Here is a 23,397-nt window from a genome sequence, read left to right as displayed (position 1 = left end):
TTTTTGTTGCCTCAGCGTGCAATAACAATGGGACAACACTCTTATTCATTGGTTCCGTTGCTAGGTTTCTGCACAAACGTCGCGTCCTTTCAGCTGTTTCGTGAGGTGGTGTTGGAAGCGATATTGCTAGCGAGGTCTGCCGATTAGCGAAGCAGAACGCACTATGGTGGGTGTCTTGCGAGAGGTTGAGCCCAGTAGACGCCTTGGGCTGGAAGGCGGAGCTGATGGTGAGATCATTAACACGATGAGACTGCAGCAGCTGCGGCTGGAGGCTGCGAACAGTCAGTGCAGGCGTGTAGACGCACTGCTGGAGAAACTGGACGCAGCTACAGAGACGCTGATACGCTGTTGTGGAGCGGACTGCTCCGGATTGCGTCCCCAGCTGGAACATAAGCTGGATCAGGTTCAGCAGCTGGAGAAAGAGCAGTGTCAGCTCCTGCAGAGGCGAAGCCAGGGTGGTTACTCTGAGGTGGTGGGTGAGATATACGAGCAGATGGAGGAGGAGCTGTATCAGAAACTCCTAATCAAGCTGGAAAAGGACGAGAAAACGGAGAAACAGCTCGAGGACGAGCTGCAGCAGCCTCTGCAGACAGAACAGCAGCAGCAGGCGGCAGAGGAACCTGGCCAGCAGCAGCAGGAGCAGGAGGAGGAGCAGCGACGACAGCTGCATCTCCAGCAGCTCGAGGAAACGCTGGAGAGAGATCTGGAGCTGTGGTGGTATACCGACCCGCCTGCGACCGAGTCGCGGTGGCGCATCGCCGCTGTCTGCCTGTGTGGCGTTTCTCTGCTAGTTTGCGGGCTCCTTCCGTGTCTGTGGTCCGCTGTTGGGGATTTGCAGCTGATTCACCACAGCCCACCGCCGATCTGAGAAAGTGTACCGACAGCGTGTCTTTGTGTACGGGTCTGGCGTTATTGTGCTTTTGACAGACATTGGCTGGAGTACTCCTCCTGTTATAGGAGTCTGAGAAACTCGCCACCCAAATCGACAGTGCTCTGCCGTCTTACAGAATACAGTGCTAATCTCAGTATTTGTTTAGCAAGTAAGAAAGTTATTTGGACAGAATATGGCTGCAGTACTCCTCCTGTTGCAGGAGTCTGAGAAACTCGCCACCCAAATCTACAGTGCTCTGCCGTCTTACAGAATACAGTGCTAATCTCAGTAGTTGTTTAGCAAGTAAGATAATCATTTGGACACAATATCGCTGCAGTACTCCTCCTGTTATAGGAGTCTGAGAAACTCGCCACCCAAATCGACAGTGCTCTGCCGTCTTACAGAATACAGTGCTAATGTCCATACTTGTTTAGCAAGTAAGATAATCATTTGGACAGAACATGGCTGCAGTACTCCTCCTGTTATAGGAGTCTGAGAAACTCGCCACCCAAATCGACAATGCTCTGCCGTCTTATAGAATACAGTGCTAATCTCAGTACTTGTTTATCAAGTTATGAAGCCATTTGGACAGAATATGGCTGCAGTGCTCCTCCAGCTTCCGGAGTCTGAGTTGTCTGCCCGCAAAATTTACAAGTGCCTGAGGCTCTATGCTCGCATAATCCATAATGTATTTCACTGATTGTGGTATACCACATTACTTGTGTAACAAGTAATTTCCTTATTTTGGAAGAATATCGCTGCTGTTCTCCCCCCTTTTCTCGAGCCAAAAGATGAGTGCAACCAAACTTACAGTGGATGACATGCTTACAATATACAATGCTTATCTCATTACTTGTTTAACAAGTTATATCTTCATTTGGACAGAAAATGACTGCTGTACTCCTCCAGCTTCAGAATTGTGAGTTGTTTGGTCGCTCAACTTGCAGTGCATGGTGCTCTCGTGATATACAGTGTGTTCGTCATTATTTACATAGCAAGTGATACCTTCATTTGGACAGAAAATGACTGCATAACTATTCCTGCTTCAGGAGTGTGTTTGCTCTCATGAATGGAAGTGCCACATAATACAGTGTTTATCTAATTACTTGTGCAACAAGTAATATCTTGTTTTGGACTGAACACTGGTGCAGTGCTCTACATAACTAAAGTGCCTACGGATGCCTACAGTGAATGGTACGCATACAATGTACAGTTCTTATCTCATTACTGGTGTAACATATACTTCTGTTAATTTGGACAGAATATTGTTACAGTACGCCTTCTGTTTCAGGTGTCTGAGGTTGATTGCTCGCATAATCCCACTTGTATAACAAGCAGTTTCTTGATTTGTGAAGAACGTGCTGCAGTTCTGTTCCCGTTTCTGGAGCCCAGGGGTGGCTGCAGCGAAATCTACTGTCACTGGTACGCTTCCATATACATAGCTCGTCTCCTCACTTGTGTAATAAGTAATATTTTAGTTTGGGCAGAATTTTGTACAGAACCACTCTTGTTTCAGAAACTTGATGCTGTCTGCTTGCGTATTCTACAGCGCATTACACTGACTGTGCTCTATCTAATTACTACACAAGTACTATTTATACTTGAGAATATCGCTGCAGTTCTTCGCCTGTTTCTGGATCATACGGATGTATTCTGCGAGTAAGTAAAGTGTTTGTTTCATTTTTTAAACTTAGAATGACACAGTTGGAGACTTTCCAAAAAGTCGATAATGATAAACAAAACTAAGTTTATTTCTTTACTTGTGACACTGATGCTAATTTCATTTTATCAAAAGAAGAACTTTGAATTTCTCCTCCTTTTGCAGGAATCTGAACAAGTCTGCAAGCTAAATCTACAGTGGAGTGCTGGCTGAGATTATACAGTGTTTACGTCAGCTGTGGAGCTGGTTTATCGTAGTTTGGATATAAAACTACGGCAGTTGGTGCTCTTGCTTCGTGAGTTAGTGCTACATAACAACAACTCGTTGTTTGTTGGCAATATGCAGAACTTTGATCGTGCTTTGGACGGACAATCATATCTTCCATGAGTCTTGCTACAAATCAATTGTGTGGTTATTAACAGTCAACGTCTTACAAACTGACAAATTGAAACAAATCATATTCAATGTTTAGTAGTATTTAACTACGTGTGCTATTAAATCTACTTGAACATTAGCAAGATCAATATGTGTCTTACTTATATAGAAATTTAGGAAGGGTCAGACATTGCGTGTGGTTAAATAACTAATGTAACATTTTTGTAGCGATCTGTACTATAATATTTCCAAAATTAGCCAGCACTTCTAACTGTGCAATTAGTAGCATGCATTTTACATTCAAGTTTCCTGACACCTGAGTTTTAAGCTTGTTTTCCACCAGAATTCTGTGTAGCAGCCACAGCGTGGTGTGGTTCATAAGTAACCTGTGCAGGGCCAAAATGTATTCTAATATCAGGAAGTTGGTTGGGATTCGTCACCACAGTTTTTAGTAGATCTATTATAATACTGAAACTCTGCGTTAGATTGAAAAATGCAATTCTGCTTATGCCTTGGTTTGTTTTGGTATTAATTTGGCGAGTCAGTATGGCATGTAGCGCGTCTATGGTTGGATCGACATAAAGAACGAAAGAAAGTATGAAAATAGTGTAATGTAGAAACTTATTTGTGGAACAGGGGCTCTGCCAGTCGAAATGCACTATTTACGAGCATTTAAAAATGGACAAAATGCACTATTAGTTTCAAGAATGATATCATGAAAACATAAGTGTCAGTAAAGTTTTAAACAACACACAAACAGCCAGAGCAAACTTGGCACTGTAATACCTGCACAGAAATCTGTCATTCATTACAACCAAATTTTTGGCAGTAGATGATACAGAGAACTATAACACTCATACCGGCGCGGTAGCAAAAGGGGCTAATATCATTAACTTTATATACGAGGGTAGCAAAACACAGAAAATAAATAAGGGAAATATTACTTCTTTCTATAAGGGAGTAATGGATATGATAGTGATGTAACAGAAAACAGTTCAGATACTAACGTCGGAAGAACATAAATAGTAGACTAAAAAATAAAAACATATTTATGAATAACTAACTAACATAGCAGTAAAACAGACTCCTCCGGCTCACATCCGGTGGCGTTTATAACATTTACTTGAAACATGTTACAAAGAGTTCAGATCTTCTCTATTTCGCAGTATACATTACTCACTAAAAGTGAGCTATGATGGTCTAGGTCTTGACCAGTGGCGTAGAATCATGCGACACCTAGGTACGTTCATATGAGGCATAAAAATTGCGTAGTGCCGTCAGTATGTCCAGACCACGTTGTCCGACAACATAACGGCCACACGAATTGCGACCTCGTATACTGCGACGTTACTGGTCACTAAGTCGACAATGTCTGCGTAACAAATTTTCGGGAGAGAAGCTTTCACAAAGGGGCCACACTATTCCCACAAAATGGACGAACACGAACTAGTGGAAACTGAGTATAGCTCTACTAACTATACACCTTACAAGGAATCAAATTAGGAAGAACAAGAGAAATCGGACTTTGTGCATGCGTTCTCTTTTAAGTAACCGAAATGCGACCACCCTTCAGTTTTTAGATATTTACGATTCTTGCAGATGTCTGATGTAGCTGGTTAGATTTCACTATTGATCAACTGGCCTTATAGTACCAGAATTGTGATCTGCTATAATAGAACTGAAAGATTTCACTTAAGGGAAGTCTGAAATAAAAATACAAGTTTATATTTTTGTTCACCAGCATGAATCACTGTTTATACTAATTTCCGCTTCAGATGGATGAAAGTACACGTGCGTTTACACTATTCCTAGGAACAATTTTGCTGCCCATTTGGCACTGGTTCGAAGACGAACATTTTGTATGGTTGATCAAGCGTGCTTCCGAGCTCATTGCGACAGGATACATGGCTTACCAACTGTTTTCTTTTTTCTCAGATTGCGATGCTTGCTTAGATTACATTAATTTCGACGTCGCATAGCTCTGGTATACACGAATCGCATTTATAAAATTCATAGTTTTTTCGTTTGTTCACTACATTTCCGTACAGATCAAATGACAACACATGTGGCTACACGTCATGCACTCTAACATGCGAACAAATCTGAAATGATATTGTTTTCCCTCAGACACGTGACTGCAGCGCTTTCGGTGAGAGAAGTAGGAAACAGGTTAGAGCAAGAGGGAAGCAGTTACAGACAAGGACAGAAACAGATATTGTTGTGTAATACGAAATATTCTCCACCTTTGATGGAAACAACAGCACCTTCTGCCATTACACAGCTATGCTCTTACTTAGTTTCGTCATGGTTTCGTTAGGTCGCGGTTTTCGTGGTTGGTGTCGGTTGGTATTCGACGAGTTTGTTATTTTTTCTTCGTTTCTTCTTGTTATTTGTTATAGTCCGAAAATCGTTGAGGACAGGCATGCAAGTTGAGATCACGTGACTTCAATTGACTTGACGTGACATGGCGGAAAGTGCGAAACGGGGAAATTCCTGATAGTTTGGAAGTTCAGAGAGGAGACGATACCGGCTGTAAAAGTGAATCAGGTGTAAATTCCGTTGCTGCACAATTTGAAAACGGACCACCAGCAATAGACGTCAATTCACCACCACAACTTCAAGATAGTCAGCAAAATGCATCTTTTTGCTCTGATAGCCCGGCCGGGGTAGCCGAGCGGTTCTATGCGCTACAGTCTGGAACCGCGCGACCGCTACGGTCGCAGGTTCGAATCCTGTCTCGGGCATGAATGTGTGTGGTGTCCTTAGGTTAGTTAGGTTTAAGTAGTTCTAAGTTCTAGGGGATTGATGACCTCAGAAGTCCCATAGTGCTCAGAGCCATTTGAACCATTTTTTTGCGCTGATAGAGGATTATTCCAAGGTAAACAGAATGAGGAGACTAAACTAAATATTACCAATAGGAGCGGAAGCAAGCCTTAGGGTCCTTTCCCTTGATACACTAAGACCACAAGATCGTTTAGGTGCGACTGTTATTATAATGATACTTGGCTCCGAGCACTATGGGACTTAACATCTGTGGTCATCAGTCCCCTAGAACTTAGAACTACTTAAACCTAACTAACCTAAGGACATCACACGCTTCCATGCCCGAGGCAGGATTCGAACCTGCGACCGTAGCGGTCACGCGGTTCCAGACTGAAGCGCCTAGAAGCGCAGGGCCACACCGGCCGGCCATAATGATACTAAAACAGGACAGAAAATTATCGATTCTGGTAATGTTGCTCCTCTGCTTTAATTGTAATATATTGTATAGTGTGCCGGTTTTTTGGAGACGGCGGAAAACGCATGACGTGATGGACACAATAATGAGTACATCAATAGATGAGTTTATTCACCTTTAACCTGAACTACGGTGTGTGAATGTCTAATATTTTCGTATTTGTTCACTGAAAGCTTATTAGTATGCAAGGCCCCCAAAATTTATATGTCAGGCTCCCCAAAAAGTTAGCTACGCCATTGTCCATGAAAACAAGTCGTTGGTGCAGTCCCATGGTTGTCGGTCAGCATTCTGCATCATACAGGAGAACTGAACGAATTATAGGTCGTTATACTATCGACATTAGCTTATTTAGAGTATTCCGGCCCTAGAGTACAGCAGTTACAGAACGCCATTTGATCCACATACTGCTCAGACGATTATAATTTTCTTTTTAGTTCGTACTGTTTATCTCGGTATCCACTACAGTTGCAGAGCTCTTTTTACAATACTCGACTCTATTTCTTTCCAAGAAATGTTTCTCTTGTTAATAATGTGTGACTGATCAGAGTAACTGTAATTCATGGTTTTCCGCGTTTTAGGAGAGGAAGCGCTAGCTGGCGTGTCGGCCACGGCCCATGTCCAAACTAGAGCCTACGGAATCCGTACGCTGCGCATAGCACCGGCCGCTGACGCTGTGGCCTTCTCGTCAACGTTAAACAAGAAGGGATACAAAATGTTTGCTGGCACAGTACATTAGTCAGTTTGCTCCCGACCCCCATCCCCTAAAAAATGGGAGCATTAGTACCCCCTTCCCTCTGTTCATGAATAACAAAGGCCGATCAAAATGTTCCTTTTCGAAGGCTGTACAGTCCAAAATCGGTATGTCAATCACGTAAAACCGCCATGACCATTGAGGCACACGTTTGGTAAAACATCAGTCCTGCTGTGCGAAGAAGACTGTAATTGCATGCAGTATGCCCTCATGTGACAGAGATCCTGACCTTCTTCATGCTAAGGATGCTTATTACTATGTTATCCATCCTGGACTCTGTGCGATGGTCGAACGACGGTACGTTTGTACGATCTCCCGCGTGAATGATTTCTTAAACATGGAATTTGAAACTTCGGACTTCCTTTTGCTGTCTACTACTGCCAAACCAGACTGGCTCAACGAATGACTGGATGGAAGCCTTCGACCCACTTAGAGACGGTGGTAGCTGTTGTATACTTCACACACAGATATTTTCACAGACAGACGAATCTCTTGCTAATCTTTTCCTGTCGTTATTTGCGCATCCTCTTTTGAACAGAGAGTGCAACAGCCTATGCTTCCTCAGCACTTTCCGGATATCGTTATTAAACCACGGCGGGTCTTTTGCGTCCATAATCCACTTACTAGGCACATACTAGTCCAGAGCGCGATTTAAAATTTATTTCCACTTTGTCTATAACTACACTGTTGCCACCCTCCTGGAACTAAATGTTTGATGTTCATTGTCTAAGTGAGATGCTAACAACTGCTTAACCGCTCTTTCTAGCAGAAACACTATCCTAGCCCTCTTGACTGATTTATTGACTTTCGTAACCATAGTCGCTGTGATGACATGATCACTAATCCCCGTCTATATAGTGACGCCATCGATAAAGTTCGGCCTATTTGTAGCTGCAAGGTCCAAGATACTTCCATTGCATGTGGGCTGCCAAACTAACTACTCAAGACAGTTTTCGGAAAACGTGTTCAAAAGTATTTCCGTACCCCCTGCAATGAATCCATACATATCCCAGTCTATAACTGAAGGTTAAAGTCACAACCAACCAGTATTGCATGATCTGGGTATTTATGCACAACTGACCACAGACTTTCTTTGAACGACTTTAGAATTGTCACAGCGGAGTCGAGTGGTCGGTAAAAACATCCAACAGTTAACTTGGTTTCACCTAGACCTGTTATTAGTGACAATATAACTTCACTACCACACTCAGTTACCTAGAATAGACAATATTTTTGTCGACTGTAATGAACAATCCCCCTCCTACGGCATCTAATCTGTCTTTCCGATAAACATTCCAAGACTTGCTAAATATCTCAGAGCTTTTAACTTCGGGGTTTGACCAGCTCTCAGTCCCAATAATAATCTGAGGTTGAGAACTTTGCTGGAGGGCAGTAAATTTCGGAACTTTGTTACGAATACTTCAATTTACTGACAAAATTTTTAGTCGAACTGTCTTTATTCTGAACGCCGTCTGCTTTCCCTATACGCGTATCGACTGGCGAATATTCATGAGAGTACCTCAAACTAACGCCTAGCCTAAAATTCATTGTAAATGTGGGTACATATATTCACTAGCGATGTGTTTTCTTTTAATACATCTGACAACTTCGAGAAACAAGATATTTCGCTTAACCTGGAATCGACCTAGCGATCTTTGCCGTACTAGCAACGCGTAGCGCCAGTAGACCTCAACGTAAGACGCATATACGGAAAGTAAATGGCTAATAAGAAGAAATGATGTCTACATACATAATATTTTCTCGTTACATAATAATTCGCAAACAATATTCCATCACGGGGTACGTCGCTCCGGTAACAGATTAAGATATGCTAGAGTTGCCTTGGGCAGTTCCCATTAACTATCAAAGAAATTAATCTGAAAAAGGCCTAATCTAGAATGAGATTTTCACTCTGCAGCGGAGTGTGCGCTGATATGAAACTTCCTGGCAGATTAAAACTGTGTGCCCGACCGAGACTCGAACTCGGGACCTTTGCCTTTCGCGGGCAAGTGCTCTACCAACTGAGCTACCGAAGCACGACTCACGCCCGGTACTCACAGCTTTACTTCTGCCAGTACCTCGTCTCCTACCTTCCAAACTTTACAGAAGCTCTTCTGCGAACCTTGCAGAACTAGCACTCCTGAAAGAAAGGATATTGCGGAGACATGGCTTAGCCACAGCCTGGGGGATGTTTCCAGAATGAGATTTTCACTCTGCAGCGGAGTGTGCGCTGATATGAAACTTCCTGGCAGATTAAAACTGTGTGCCCGACCGAGACTCGAACTCGGGACCTTTGCCTTTCGCGGGCAAGTGCTCTACCAACTGAGCTACCGAAGCACGACTCACGCCCGGTACTCACAGCTTTACTTCTGCCAGTACCTCGTCTCCTACCTTCCAAACTTTACAGAAGCTCTTCTGCGAACCTTGCAGAACTAGCACTCCTGAAAGAAAGGATATTGCGGAGACATGGCTTAGCCACAGCCTGGGGGATGTTTCCAGAATGAGATTTTCACTCTGCAGCGGAGTGTGCGCTGATATGAAACTTCCTGGCAGATTAAAACTGTGTGCCCGACCGAGACTCGAACTCGGGACCTTTGCCTTTCGCGGGCAAGTGCTCTACCAACTGAGCTACCGAAGCACGACTCACGCCCGGTACTCACAGCTTTACTTCTGCCAGTACCTCGTCTCCTACCTTCCAAACTTTACAGAAGCTCTTCTGCGAACCTTGCAGAACTAGCACTCCTGAAAGAAAGGATATTGCGGAGACATGGCTTAGCCACAGCCTGGGGGATGTTTCCAGAATGAGATTTTCACTCTGCAGCGGAGTGTGCGCTGATATGAAACTTCCTGGCAGATTAAAACTGTGTGCCCGACCGAGACTCGAACTCGGGACCTTTGCCTTTCGCGGGCAAGTGCTCTACCAACTGAGCTACCGAAGCACGACTCACGCCCGGTACTCACAGCTTTACTTCTGCCAGTACCTCGTCTCCTACCTTCCAAACTTTACAGAAGCTCTTCTGCGAACCTTGCAGAACTAGCACTCCTGAAAGAAAGGATATTGCGGAGACATGGCTTAGCCACAGCCTGGGGGATGTTTCCAGAATGAGATTTTCACTCTGCAGCGGAGTGTGCGCTGATATGAAACTTCCTGGCAGATTAAAACTGTGTGCCCGACCGAGACTCGAACTCGGGACCTTTGCCTTTCGCGGGCAAGTGCTCTACCAACTGAGCTACCGAAGCACGACTCACGCCCGGTACTCACAGCTTTACTTCTGCCAGTACCTCGTCTCCTACCTTCCAAACTTTACAGAAGCTCTTCTGCGAACCTTGCAGAACTAGCACTCCTGAAAGAAAGGATATTGCGGAGACATGGCTTAGCCACAGCCTGGGGGATGTTTCCAGAATGAGATTTTCTGCCAGGAAGTTTCATATCAGCGCACACTCCGCTGCAGAGTGAAAATCTCATTCTGGAAACATCCCCAGGCTGTGGCTAAGCCATGTCTCCGCAATATCCTTTCTTTCAGGAGTGCTAGTTCTGCAAGGTTCGCAGAAGAGCTTCTGTAAAGTTTGGAAGGTAGGAGACGAGGTACTGGCAGAAGTAAAGCTGTGAGTACCGGGCGTGAGTCGTGCTTCGGTAGCTCAGTTGGTAGAGCACTTGCCCGCGAAAGGCAAAGGTCCCGAGTTCGAGTCTCGGTCGGGCACACAGTTTTAATCTGCCAGGAAGTTTCAAGGCCTAATCTCTACGATACCAGAAACGATACAAATTCGTATTTTAAATGATCACTTTTCTCGAGTGTATATCTACTATACAAATATTTGTGCTGGCGCATGAACACGAAGTAATGCCGAGTTAAAGCTTGACGTTACAATCCCAGTGTGGTATTTTCTGACAACACTAGGTGTCTTTTGAGACACTGAGACATTACCAAACATCGCAACACTGCTGTCAACAGGAAATGAATCAGTAACGGAAGTTGCTTTCCCAGCGATATGCTATCATTCTTTGCGGTTTACTATTTCCGACTGTCACCTGTTTAGTGAGCTCTGTTGTACGATCTATCATAGTTACAGGTCGTCATGCGTGTATGAGTCTTGGTCAACCTGTGCGTTCAGTAATCAGACTTTCGATTATCTACTTCCGAGGACCAAAAATCCTTCTTCATATCTAGTTACAGCTTTGAAGCTGTTAGTCTGACGCACTGCTTTCCTTAGGGGAGAGTCAAATGAAAACGAGACATGCTATATAATGAGCATGGTGAGGAAGTTGGTAACGTAGATACGTGTGTGTACCAGGCCTGATCAGAAAATTACGGAACTTTGTCCACAAAACTTTAGTACGCTTACCTTTTACTTATTGTGCATGGTCTCCTTTGAAAGACTCTCCTCCACAATTGATACACCGCTCCCAACGCCATTTCCCCTTCCGCAAGCTGGTACGCCTCTAGCTGGCACGCCCAAAGGGCTGCCTGCGAATTTTCTATTATCTCGTCTATCGTTCCAAATCTTCGCCATTTCAAGGGGGTTTTCAACGTCGGGAATAAATAACTGTTCGCAGGGGCCGTGTATGGAGAGTACAGAGGATGAAGCAGTACAATGATTTCGTTGTTTGTGCGACAGTCACGCACCAACAGGGATGAATGCCCAGATGCGTTATTGTGATGCAAGATCCATGAACTCTCTCGCCACATTTCAGGCCGTTTCCTTCTCACATTTTCGTGACTTCATCCAACTGAAATGTTACAATCTTCTGCGATCTCCCGGTTAGTCAGTCTTCTATTAGCACTCACAGTTTCGTTGACGTTCGTGACAAGAGCGTCGTCGGTAGACGTCAAAAAACATCCTGAACAAGGAAGATCCTTAATTTACGTTTTTAAGCCGTGTGAAAAATTCTAACGCCGAGTACGGCTTAAGCACTCGTCACTGTGGGCTTCCTGTATTATTTGTTACGTCCCTGTAAAGGCTTCTTGAGTTTCATGCAAAATTTAATGCAGAATGCGTTGGTCCTCCAACTCTGCAATCTCGAAATTCGCAAACTGCGCAACACAACGTTCTACTCAATACAGTACTGAACAATAAGTAACAAACAAACAACAATGAAACTTACGGCAGTTGCTCATTAAACACCGCCCTGTGCAGGGATGCCAACCGTATTTCGGTCCAACACACCAGTGGCGCGAAATTACGAATGTTCCGAAATATTTTGAACGGATCTCGCATAGAACTGCGCTTTATTGGGAATCGGGAACGAACAACGCGAACATTCACCGCTGTGCCATTTGATTGTTAGATGAGCTCTACCATGGAGTCGCCAAATTGTGCGTGCGTCCGACTCCGCTATGGAGGCTGGAAAAGACGAACAGGTGGTGTAGTGCTGTTTTTGATTGCGGAAGGAATGTCAGGAAGTGAAATCCATGTCCAAACGTCCGCTGCGTATGGGAAACACAGAATCGTCACGTTCGCATGTGTTCACGTGCAATAAACGATTTCGAGATGGTCGTGTGTCACTGAAAGACAGCAGTCGGCCAGGACAGGCTCATTGGGTCATTATAATTATTTATCCGTTCATCATAAGAATGCCGGCCGGAGTGGCCGTGCGGTTCTAGGTGCTTCAGTCTGGAACCGAGCGACCGCTACGGTCGCAGGTTCGAATCCTGCCTCGGGCATGGATGAGTGTGATGTCCTTAGGTTAGTTAGGTTTAATTAGTTCTAAGTTCTAGGCGACTGATGACCTCAGAAGTTAAGTCGCATAGTGCTCAGAGCCATTTGAACCAATCATAAGAATAAACCTGACGTAAACATTACACCATGTATTCTTCCGCGTTTGCTTGAATCTCATTGGGTTTCGTTTCACGTGGAGCGAAAGCCCCAAGTTGTGACCAGTACAGTCAAGTACGATCATAAGGATACATTTTATGCTGTGTTACTCGCACATAGACTGAGCGATAATATACGGGACAACGGCTTTACCGGCGCGGTACTTGGACGGCACTGGCAAACCAGCGGTCCAACTAGCCTGCAATAATGTGACCAGTTGCAGTTCAGACGTAAAAAGAAACGGGCAATGACAATATAGCTTCGAATGTAATTTAATTTTTAAAGAGAGTGTAATAATATTAGGCAAAACTCCAGCACAACCGCGCGCGTCTTAGATGAGAAGACGGAAAGCATAAAATGTTCTCGTTGTCACCTGACATAGTATTCTAACTACAAGCAAGAGTGATGAAAATTCCGAAACTTAAACACGGGGTAATTTATCTCAGCTAGCTGTGTGTGAATCAAAAACATACTGCAGGCATTTCACTGTACGTATTGTTAAAACTGAAGCCACTAAAGGTATTAATTGCAGTCAGTCTGGTTATTTCTTAGCTCTTTCCTCATCCGAATCCGAGAAATGCATTTCAGTACAGGAACTGTCATCTGCAACATTGATAACGAGCCGATCAGCAACAGAATCCAAGAAGCCACCCAGGCACCTGATTTTCTCCTCTCCTTGTATGACGTGTCATTCTGTATCCTGCCACCGTTCGGCTGTGACAAGTGAAAAAGCTGGATGCGTCTGGCAGCTTAACAGTCTCGTTATTTCTAGGGGCCAAATCGATTAAATTGGCTCCAGATCAGTTCTGTTGGGTTCATTTTGTACAAAAGTAAAAATGCTGCACTTGTATGGTTTGCTTGATGCTGCGAAAACGACTGTTTTCCATGTTTCTACGGCATATATCTACATCTGTGGTATAAAACAATGGAAATAGTCCAAATATTGAGTACTTATTTTTCATTATTGCCTTAAAAATTAAATTATCTTTTCTTAAGTGAAGCAACCTTTATTAACAATCTCTCGTAAAATATCGTAATTCAGAATTTATATTTGAAATGAAACCAGGACTTTCGCATGCAATATATAACTAGAATCTAGAACCGTGCATTATTCATAAAAATGTTGATGAATCTTATATTTACGAGATGTAGGTATTTCAACTTGAACGAAAAAAAAAACTGACGTTTATTCCAATGAGTTATCAAGCCACTACGCTACCGGCTCCACTATAAACGAACGTGCATGTTGCATCAAGTGCATTTAATACAGTCCCTTGGAAAACTTCAGTGCCGATTATCGTTGCAAATTTATGAAAAACATTAAGAACAATCCATATCTCGGCAATTTTTAACCGTGTTCCACTACGCAAAATGAAGTAGCCTCAGCCATTTTGATACTGCGCATTAACAGCGCGACAATCAGAGCACAACGGCGCGGAGGTTGTGACTGTACACGATTTTTAAAATAAAAACTACTTGGCTAAAGCTTGATTAAGAAAAACGTCGATGGCTGTTGACAGATTTGACTATCTTAAAGCTTCATTTAACGTAAGTTAGTAATAATACGTCTAATACATAAGTAGGACCTACTTCCAAGAGCGCAACACCACCAGTGCGTGTGTGCTACAGCTTCTGACCAATCACCGCGTTCGTGTTTGTTTGCATCAGGTTTGTTCTTTTGATGAACGGAGTCATACCCCTTCGTCGTTGCTGCGGTGGATGCCGCCATTAGAGATGACCGACGGCGGAAGACATTCGGCTCATGTCGGGCATCAGCCACGGATCGCTCACGCCATAGTGACTGAGAACCTGAAGTACCGGAAAAAATTGTGCGTAGTGGGCTCCCCGTAGCCTGACGAAGAGGCAGAAGTTGAGCAGAATGTCTACATCACTGCAGCATCTGGAACAGTATCAGGATGAAAAATATCGTTTCCTGTCCCGTACTGTCGTGGGAGATGAGACACGGTCTCTCCATTTTTAGCCGGAGCGCAAGTTTCAGTCTTCAGTGAAAGCACATGGATAGACCCCATTTTATGTATGTCAATTGCTTAAGCTAAAACTTGTATAAATAACGGCTCCTTTATACGTATATATACACTGTGGGTAGCGTCTGGTACTTCAAGTGAGGGCTATTGTTGAAATTTGTAGGTACTGGTATCTGAAGTGTTTTGAATTTGCGTATGATTTCTGGAGGATGATTGGCGGATTTGTCAATAGTGTAGGTCCTGTGTTCGTTAGTCCGGGAAATAGAAGAAAAAAAAAGAAAAAAAACTCTTCACATTACAGTTGAACAAGTATCTTAGGACCGACTCTTTTCAGTCCTCTCTGTTAGGAAGCCCTGAATCCCTTCACACTGTTGGTCCTGTATTTCGTACTTTCGTAATTTGTTCGCTAGGTGACAGTCTGGAACTGAATGCAATGCGTGTCGGACGTCAATATGTACCATATGTATGGCGCTCTGGATCTCATGGAGGAGCCACTGTCTACATGTGGGAGGACAGATCGAGCACTTGTGTCTAGTCCCCACCGGCCGCGGTGGCCGAGCGGTTCTAGGCGCTTCAGTCAGGAAAGGCGCGACTGCTACGGTCGCAGGTTCGAATCCTGCCTTGGGCATGGATGTATATTGGTGTCCTTAGGCTGGTTAGGTTTAAGTAGTTCTAAGTTCTAGGGCTCTCATGACCTCAGATGTTAAGTCCCATAGTGCTCACAGTCATTTCAACCTTTTTTTTTGCCTAGTCCCCAACATGCATCTGTGACTCAAGGCTAACTGTGTTCTCACCGCCAGCACGAATTGGCATGCACCACGCCGGGGATTCCTACTATTACCAGGGAATGTAGATCTGATGATTAAAATATAGACTTCAGTTTTTCTCTCATTCTGTTTGTGAATGGAGCAAGAAGGGAAGTTACTAATAGTGGTACAGAGTACCGTCCGCCACGCGGCATTCGGTGGCTTGGGGAAAATGGAAATGTCGAATGACTAGGGCCTCCCGTCGGGTAGACCGTTCACCTGGTGCAAGTCTTTCGATTTGACGCCACTTCGGCGAGTTGCGCGTCGATGGGGATGAAACGATGATGATAAGGACAACACTACACCCAGTCCCTGAACGAATGAAATCTCCGACCCAGCCGGGAATCGAACGCGGGCCGTTAGGTTTGACATTCTGTCGCGCTGACCACTCAGCTACCGGGGACGGACGGCGTGTGGAATATGAATGTAAATGTACAGGGCTATTACAAATGATTGAAGCGATTTCATAAATTCACTGTAGCTCCATTCATTGACATATGGTCACGACACACTACAGATACATAGAAAAACTCATAAAGTTTTGTTCGGCTGAAGCCGCACTTCAGGTTTCTGCCGCCAGAGCGCTCGAGAGCGCAGTGAAACAAAATGGCGACAGGAGCCGAGAAAGCGTATGTCGTGCTTGAAATGCACTCACATCAGTCAGTCATAACAGTGCAACGACACTTCAGGACGAAGTTCAACAAACATCCACCAACTGCTAACTCCATTCGGCGATGGTATGCGCAGTTTAAAGCTTCTGGATGCCTCTGTAAGGGGAAATCAACGGGTCGGCCTGCAGTGAGCGAAGAAACGGTTGAACGCGTGTGGGCAAGTTTCACGCGAAGCCCGCGGAAGTCCACGAATAAAGCAAGCAGGGAGCTAAACGTACCACAGCCGACGGTTTGGAAAATCTTACGGAAAAGGCAAAAGCAGAAGCCTTACCGTTTACAATTGCTACAAGCCCTGACACCCGATGACAAAGTCAAATGCTTTGAATTTTCGGCGCGGTTGCAACAGCTCATGGAAGAGGATGCGTTCAGTGCGAAACTTGTTTTCAGTGATGAAGCAACATTTTTTCTTAATGGTGAAGTGAACAGACACAATGTGCGAATCTGGGCGGTAGAGAATCCTCACGAATTCGTGCAGCAAATTCGCAATTCACCAAAAGTTAACGTGTTTTGTGCAATCTCATGGTTTAAAGTTTACGGCCCCTTTTTCTTCTGCGAAAAAAACGTTACAGGACACGTGTATCTGGACATGCTGGAAAATTGGCTCATGCCACAACTGGAGACCGACAGCGCCGACTTCATCTTTCAACAGGATGGTGTTCCCCACACTTCCATCATGATGTTCGGCATTTCTTAAACAGGAGATTGGAAAACCGATGGATCGGTCGTGGTGGAGATCATTATCAGCAATTCATGTCATGGCCTCCATGCTCTCCAGACTTAACCCCATGCGATTTCTTTCTGTGGGGTTATGTGAAAGATTCAGTGTTTAAACCTCCTCTACCAAGAAACGTGCCAGAACTGCGACCTCGCATCAACAATGCTTTCGAACTCATTGATGGAGACATGCTGCGCCGAGTGTGGGAGGAACTTGATTATCAGCTTGATGTCTGCCGAATCACTAAACGGGCACATATTGAACATTTGTGAAGGCCTAAAAAAACTTTTTGAGTTTTTGTATGTGTGTGCAAAGCATTGTGAAAATATCTTAAATAATAAAGTTATTGTATAGCTGTGAAATCGCTTCAATCATTTGTAATAACCCTGTATAAGGGGCATTCAAATGGAACCCGGTCACTAGTGTAAAGTAACAGTAACGATTTTATTAACTTAAAAATGGAGTTATACGCAGTACATATACTCAAAAATAGTCGCCAAAACTGTTGGCACATTTTTCCCATTGCGACACTAGCCGGCCGATTCCATCCTTGAAGAAGGACCCAGCCACACACTTGCTCGTCCATTGCGAATCGATATCCGCAAATAGCTTGTTTTAGAGGTCCAAACACCGATGGATCTCGTCCACAGTGATTCTGCGGTTGCCCAAAATTAAAGCGTTCACTTCCACAACCATTTCCGGTGTGATGACACGATGAGCCGGTCCAGTACGAGCATCGTCTTCCAGTGACTCGAGCCCCTCAAGCAATCGTTTGCTCCATTCCACAACACTTGAACGACTCAGACTGTACTCTCCGTACACAGCCTTCATCCGTTGATACGTTTCACGGCTTCCAACTCCCTCCGCCGTCAAAAATCTAATCATTCCACGTTGTTCCAGTTTACTCGTCCGCATGTTCGGTAGTGTGACGATGACTTGTGTTGCCATCTTCTTCAGCGTGAAGCCACACTGGCGCTATGCAATATCAAACGGTGCCCACGCGTCAGTCTCTACCAATATATGGCGCCACCATACCCCCAGTTACCTGGTGTCACCTTACGTCTAGGGCAAAGGTAGATGCACTGACCAGGTTTCATTGGAACGAACCTCACACATGTAATGTTTGTACCGCCTGATCGGATGATAGCCGGCCGCTGTGACCGAGCGGTTCTAGGCGCTCCAGTCTGGAACCGCGAGACCGCTATGGTCGCAGGTTCGAATCCTGCCTCGGGCATGGATGTGTGTGATGTCCTTGGGTTAGTTAGGTTTACGTAATTCTAAGTTCTAGGGGACTGATGACCTCAGATGTTAAGTCCCGTAATGCTCAGAGTCATTTGAACCATTAGATCGGATGATGAACAAGAAAGTCTACCAGTGAATTTCAGAACGTTTGAGCGTTGCTGCGAGCCAGAAGAGGCCTGAATCGTGGAAAGACAAGATTTGGATGTTGCCTCATGACCGTGCGCTAGCTCACGCGTTAATCCTTGTCCTCAGATACAATATCTGCAAAACAACAAATTCCTGTTGCATTCCATCTGTTACGGTGTATAGTCAAGCACCGGCACCACAGTCGGAAACGACAGGCAAGAGACGCACGCTAGCCACCCTTCCTTCCCTTACACGCCCATATCGTTAACGTCGATATGCAGCAGGATTTTGGAACATACACTCCTGGAAATTGAAATAAGAACACCGTGAATTCATTGTCCCAGGAAGGGGAAACTTTATTGACACATTCCTGGGGTCAGATACATCACATGATCACACTGACAGAACCACAGGCACATAGACACAGGCAACAGAGCATGCACAATGTCGGCACTAGTACAGTGTATATCCACCTTTCGCAGCAATGCAGGCTGCTATTCTCCCATGGAGACGATCGTAGAGATGCTGGATGTAGTCCTGTGGAACGGCTTGCCATGCCATTTCCACCTGGCGCCTCAGTTGGACCAGCGTTCGTGCTGGACGTGCAGACCGCGTGAGACGACGCTTCATCCAGTCCCAAACATGCTCAATGGGGGACAGATCTGGAGATCTTGCTGGCCAGGGTAGTTGACTTACACCTTCTAGAGCACGTTGGGTGGCACGGGATACATGCGGACGTGCATTGTCCTGTTGGAACAGCAAGTTCCCTTGCCGGTCTAGGAATGGTAGAACGATGGGTTCGATGACGGTTTGGATGTACCGTGCACTATTCAGTGTCCCCTCGACGATCACCAGTGGTGTACGGCCAGTGTAGGAGATCGCTCTCCACACCATGATGCCGAGTGTTGGCCCTGTGTGCCTCGGTCGTATGCAGTCCTGATTGTGGCGCTCACCTGCACGGCGCCAAACACGCATACGACCAAGGCAGAAGCGACTCTCATCGCTGAAGACGACACATCTCCATTCGTCCCTCCATTCGCGCCTGTCGCGACACCACTGGAGGCGGGCTGCACGATGTTGGGGCGTGAGCGGAAGACGGCCTAACGGTGCGCGGGACCGTAGCCCAGCTTCATGGAGACGGTTGCGAATGGTCCTCGCCGATACCCCAGGAGCAACAGTGTCCCTAATTTGCTGGGAAGTGGCGGTGCGGTCCCCTACGGCACTGCGTAGGATCCTACGGTCTTGGCGTGCATCCGTGCGTCGCTGCGGTCCGGTCCCAGGTCGACGGGCACGTGCACCTTCCGCCGACCACTGGCGGCAACATCGATGTACTGTGGAGACCTCACGCCCCACGTGTTGAGCAATTCGGCGGTACGTCCACCCGGCCTCCCGCATGCCCGCTATACGCCCTCGCTTAAAGTCTGTCAACTGCACATACGGTTCACGTCCACGCAGTCGCGGCATGCTACCAGTGTTAAAGACTGCGATGGAGCTCCGTATGCCACGGCAAACTGGCTGACACTGACGGCGGCGGTGCACAAATGCTGCGCAGCTAGCGCCATTTGACGGCCAACACCGCGGTTCCTGGTGTGTCCGCTGTGCCGTGCGTGTGATCATTGCTTGTACAGCCCTCTCGCAGTGTCCGGAGCAAGTATGGTGGGTCTGACACACCGGTGTCAATGTGTTCTTTTTTCCATTTCCAGGAGTGTATATTGTGATCGAACATTATGAATTAGCTCGAAGAAAACGGTCTATTGACACACAATCGACATAGATTTAGAAAATATGGTTCTTGTGAAATACTACTAGCTCTTTATTCCCATGTAGTGTTGAGTGCTATTGACAAGGGATTTCAGAATGATTCTGTAATTTCTGGATTTCCGAAAGACTTTTGACACTGTACCACACAAGCGGCTTATAGTAAAATTGCGTGCTTATGGAATATCGTCTCATTTATGTGACTGGATTTGTGATTTCCTGTTAGAGAGGTCACAGTTCTTAGTAATTAACATAAAGTCATCGAGTAAAATAGAAGTGATTTCTGGCGTTCTCAAAGGTAGTGTTATAGACCCTTTGTTGTTCCCTATCTATATAAACGATTTGGGAGACAATCTGATCAGCCGTCTTAGGTTGTTTGCGGATGACGGTGTCGTTTATCGACTAATAGAGTCACCAGAAGATCAAAACAAATTGCAAAACTATTTAGAAAAGATATCTGAATGGTGCGAAAACGGCAGTTGCCCTAAATAACGAGAAGTGTGAGGCCATCCACATGAGTGCTAAAAGGAATCCTGTTAAACTACGGTTACATCATAAATCAGTCAAATCTGAAGGCTGTAAATTCAACTAAATACCTAGGAATTACAATTACGAAGAACATAAATTGGAAGGAACACATAGAAAATGTTGTGAGGAAGGCCAACCAAAAACTGCGTTTTATTGGCAGGACACTTAGAAAACGTAACAGATCTACTAAGAAGACTGCCTGCACTAGGCTTGTCTGTCCTCTTTAAGAATACTACTGCGTGGTGTGGGATCCTTACCAGATAAAACTGACGAAGTACATCAAAAAAGTTCAGAGAAGGTCAGCACGTTTTGTATTATCGCGAAATATGGAAGAGTGTGTCACTGAAATGATTCAGGATTGGGGCTGAACATCGTTAAAACAAAGGCGTTTTTCGTTGCGATGGAATCTTCTCACGAAATTCCAATCTCCAACTTTCTCCTCCGAATGCGAAAATATGTTATTGACACCGACCTACATAGGGAGAAACGATCACCACGATAAAATAAAGGAAATCAGAGCTCGTAGGGAAAGATAGAGGTGTTCGTTCTTTCCGCGCGCTATATGAGATTGAAATAATAGAGGATTGTGAAGGTGGTTCGATGAACTCTCTGCCAGCCACTTAAATGTGATTTGCAGAGTATCCACGTGGAAGTAGATGTAGATATATTCGGTTCACTAGACAAACAATCAAACAACTCGTGTTAATGAGTTTTATTACAATAAGAGAATTACTATACTTAACTTTGAAAGATATCTCGCAAGCAAAGGGCGACATACAATATAATCAATCTTTCTCAGAATAGACAAATACTAGACATTCCTAACGAAGTCTCTAACGTTGACGCTGCTATCCAAGTGGCTGACGCTGACGCTGCTGTAGAACTGGACCGCCACCAGTCGGGCGTGGCGGTTATGTCCTCTTCACAAGGGGCCGCTGTTCGAACACAATACATGTTCCAAAATCCTGCTACGTATCGACGTTAATGATATGGGCCTGTAATTTACTGGATTACTCCTACTGCCTTTCTTGAATATTGGTGTGACCTGTGCAACTTTCCAGTCTTTGGGTATGGATCTTTCTTACAAAAAGGTACGGCCAAACTTTCAGGAAACATTCCTCACACACAAAGAAAGAAAATATGTTATGTGGACATGTGTCCGGAAACGCTTACTTTCCATGTTAGAGCTCATTTTATTACTTCTCTTCAACTCACATTAATCATGGAATGGAAACACACAGCAACAGAACATACCAGCGTGACTTCAAACACTTTGTTACAGGAAATGTTCAAAATGTCCTCCATTAGCGAGGATACATGCATCCACCCTCCGTCGCATGGAATCCCTGATGCGCTGATGCAGCCCTGGAGAATGGCGTATTGTATCACAGCCGTCCACAATACGAGCACGAAGAGTCTCTACATTTGGTACCGGGGTTGCGTAGACAAGAGCTTTCAAATGCCCCCATAAATGAAAGTCAAGAGGGTTGAGGTCAGGAAAGCGTGGAGGCCACGGAATTGGTCCGCCTCTACCAATCTATCGGTCACCGAATCTGTTGTTGAGAAGCGTACGAACACTTCGACTGAAATGTGCAGGAGCTCCATCGTGCAAGAACCACATGTTATGTCGTGCTTGTAAAAGGCACATGTTATAGCAGCACAGGTAGAGTATCCCGTATGAAATCATGGCGGTGAATCGAGGAAGTACAGTACATACTGACGAAACTAAAATGAGCTCTAACATGGAAATTAAGCGTTTCTGGACACATATGCACATAACACCTTTTCTTTCTTTGTGTGTGAGGAATGTTTCCTGAAAGTTTGACAGTACCTTTTTTTAACACCCTGTGTAATTGTTAAGTATGACGCTAATGCATGAGCATACTCTGAAAGGAACCTAATTGGTATACAGTCTGGACCAGAAGACTTGCTTTTATTAAGTGGTTTAAGTTTCTTCACTACTTCGAGGATATTTACTTCTACGTTACCCATGTTGGCAGCTGTTCCCGATTCGAATTCTGGAATATTTACTTCGTCTTCCTTTGTGAAGGCATTTCGGAAGGCTGTGTTTAGTAACTCTGCTTTGGCAGCACTGTCTTCGATAGGATCTCCATTGCAAAGAAGGCATTGCTTGTTTCTTGCCGCTAACATACTTCACATACGACCAGAATCTCTTTTCTGCCAGGTCTCTCTTGAGAATTCCTAGACAGAACACCATCCACCATATTCTCTAGACCTAAGATCAGCAGATTTTTTTCTGTTTCCCAAAGTTGAAACCCCTTGTAAGGTCGTCGTTTCCCAACCATACAGAAGATCCAGTACAACAACGTCATTGGCATTGTATCGTGAAGGAACTGCTTCTCTGGGCGGTATCACTAACGTGGTGTCTTGTTGCTTTGGGAAGTCCCTCGTAGCACAGTAGTAGCACTCAGTCGCCAGGTTCCATGTAGGTGGTGCTCCTGCTGAACTGGAGTGTTTAGGGATGCCAGTTGTTAATTGTCAACAACGTTTGTACTATACTTGTTTTGATACAGAAATTGCTTTGTCACACACGTCACAGAATCAGCAATTGCAATATGGAGGCTCGGGACTACGCCATTATATTCGACCCTTTACGCACATTAACACCGTTTTCTGACTTTACATAATGATAGACACTGCCCACGACACGTGGCGTTCTTGTAACTAATAACTTCACTTTATATCTTGTTTAACATCTGAAATATGCACTCGCGACCGTTTTTTTTAGAGCCGCCCCGGTTACTCGACCGTGCGTTTTGCGTGGCTCCTCGCGACTGACTCGCCCTGTCTTCCCGAAGGACAAGAGAGACGACGCCACCTTTCTCCCTCAGCCAAT

Source organism: Schistocerca piceifrons, chromosome 10 (assembly GCF_021461385.2).
Source record: "Schistocerca piceifrons isolate TAMUIC-IGC-003096 chromosome 10, iqSchPice1.1, whole genome shotgun sequence".
Classification (NCBI taxonomy): domain Eukaryota; kingdom Metazoa; phylum Arthropoda; class Insecta; order Orthoptera; family Acrididae; genus Schistocerca; species Schistocerca piceifrons.
The sequence above is the reverse complement of the archived record's forward strand: the minus strand, read 5'-3'. Positions refer to the sequence as shown.